This window comes from Corylus avellana, chromosome ca4, assembly GCF_901000735.1.
Source record: "Corylus avellana chromosome ca4, CavTom2PMs-1.0".
In the NCBI taxonomy this organism is placed as follows: Eukaryota; Viridiplantae; Streptophyta; class Magnoliopsida; order Fagales; family Betulaceae; genus Corylus; species Corylus avellana.
The window spans coordinates 19,159,061-19,161,741 of NC_081544.1; positions in this window are offsets into that span (position 1 = coordinate 19,159,061).

Below are 2,681 nucleotides of genomic sequence, written 5' to 3' on the forward strand. Positions count from 1 at the left end.
GAGAGAGTGTGTAGGGAAAATGAATGAGGAAGGAAGAATAAAAAGAGGAAAAAAGTTGGGGGGAAAATAAGAAGAGAGAAAAATTTCAAAAAGAAGGGCGGACTTTTTTTATTTTTTATTTTTTTCTAACGCGCTAGTATGGTGCGTCAGAAAATTGGCGCGTCAGAATTTTCTGACATGCTAAAAAATAGCACGTCAGAATTTTCTGATGTGTTATTTTTAGCACGTCAGAATTTTCTGACGTGTTATTTTTAGCACATCATAAAAGATTTTCTGACGTGGCATTTTTTGCCACGTCAGAAAATGCTGACGTGGCAAAAATAATGTACTGTTTGCCACGTCAGAACGTACCAATTTTTTTGTAGTGACAATGCTATAGTAACCACTCACACTTCTTACATATTTCTAAAGTGGGACACTATCATTTTTACATTTAGACATATATACTCAACAATCTCCCCCTTATGTGTGATTTCATCACCACATTCACTCCCCCTCAAACGGAAGCCTTCTATCAATCTTATGGGCCCTCTCCAAGATCACTTGTAGGCTATCATTTTTACACTCACACATAAATACTCAACAACAAGTTTAAGCAAGACTCCTAAAGATATTAGAAGACATAATAAACATCATATAAACATTTAAATCGTGCATGACCTTGTATATTATTTTAAAACATCAAAGGTACAAGCTTTCCTCCCTTAATCAAAATTTATGGCTGGCCAACCATGGAAAGGTGTTTTAAGGTACTGAAATATATGTGCTTTGATACTATTTTGGACAAAAAAAAAAAAAAAAAAGAAGACAATCCATCTTTATGGTTTATATTGTACATGCAAGAACCAAACTTCCCCGGTATAAAAATTTTAACTTTACTATAAGTAAAATAAAAGCTACTACTCATGTTTAAGTACAAAAATCACAACAATAATCATGCATAAAAACTGAAGATTAAGCTTAGGTTAGGCTTCCTTACGACAATAAAGAAGCTTCTCTGAACAATAGAGGAACAAAACCTTCAAGTTGGACCCTTTCTCTCTTTGTTCTCTCTCTCTCTCTCTCTCTCTTTAAGGTTGGTATGTGACAATGGGACGAAATAGGACCTAGGATTTATCCTAGGTATGTAATAGAACACATGGGGGCACAAGAAGTTAAAACTCTTTTAAAAATTTTCGTGCAGATTGTCATCGATCATTCTATAAGAAAGATCAAACGTTCCGGAGAAAAATTCATTCGTTCAAGAGGAAAGGTCGAATGTTTAGGGTGGAAACCTCGATCATTCGAGAGGAAACATTGAACATTCAGTAAACATGACATTACATCGAACATTCCGAGAAAGAATGTCACCTAGTTCAAATGTGATTGAGCATGGAAGTGGTGAGGACAACCTCCAGAAGGGTGAGACTGCTGAAGTCTTAGTTAATGAGGTTGTTAACCTTGATGCGACGCAAATTTCGGCTGCAACTGCTCAATTGGTTGAAGCTATGGCGAATCACGTGCCGAGACATCATAAGGTAGAGCAAGTTTGTTCATTTCGTGAATTCTGTAGCCATCAATTTTCGGCATATGATGATACTAGAGAACATCTCAGTGCGAAGAATTGGTTGAATGACATTGAGGAATATTGGAAGCAACAGGGTACACCAAAGAACAAAATGTTGCATACACTGCGTACAAGCTTTCTAGAGAAGCGAAGAGACCGTGGCAAGAGGTTTGTCACAATAAGTCACCCAAAACAGAGGCTGGTTCAGAATTTCTCGATGCCTATGCCAGCGGCACCCCAACAGCAACGAGGTCAACCACAACAACCATGCCAACACTGCAAGGTGGGCACAACAACTTGTTCCCGGTATGGACAGCCGAGGCAAATCAACAAGATCAAAATGATGTGTCATCATCAAAGGAAACACTAACTATGTCTACATTGTACCAAAAAATGACTTAATCAAAGTTAAAATTAGAACTCTTTAAAACCATTTATTTATTTTAATTTCACCTAGTAGATAAGTGATATGAGACTTAACACATTACACATACACGCATTTACAATTCACACACCTAATGTGTAACTTAACTTTCATAATTTGAGTCTCCAATGGATAGTTCAAACAGCCGGGGACTACGCTTCATGAAGCTGAGATTATTGGTTCAAACCCTCCTCTCTCATTTCTCTCCCATTGTACGGACATGTCGAAAAAAAAAATTCACAATTTGGGTGTCACAATCTTTCACATTCTAATCCTTGACATTCTCGTAAGGGCTCATGTCGCAGCGTAGTACCTTAATTGCATATTACGTTATTAGGTTTGCTTTGATACCATTTGTCATGACTTCAAAGAAGCAATAACTATATTTGTTATGTATTAAAAAAGACTAGTTGAAGTTACAATTAGAGTACTAAAATCACTTATAATTACTCTTGCCTAATGCACCCAAGTTGGACTTGTCATAAACACAATTTCTTAATTCACCTATCCCAACTTGGAACTTAATTTTCACAATATTGAGTATACTTGATAAACTCAATGATGAAATGAAGTTCAATATAACTCTTTATAAAGGGTAAATAATCTAATAATAAATAAATAAAAACCTAAAGTTAATAGAAGAACATGTAAAGATGGAAATAGTAAAATTACTAGAACATCCTAAAAAGAAAATGAAAAAAAAAAAAAAAA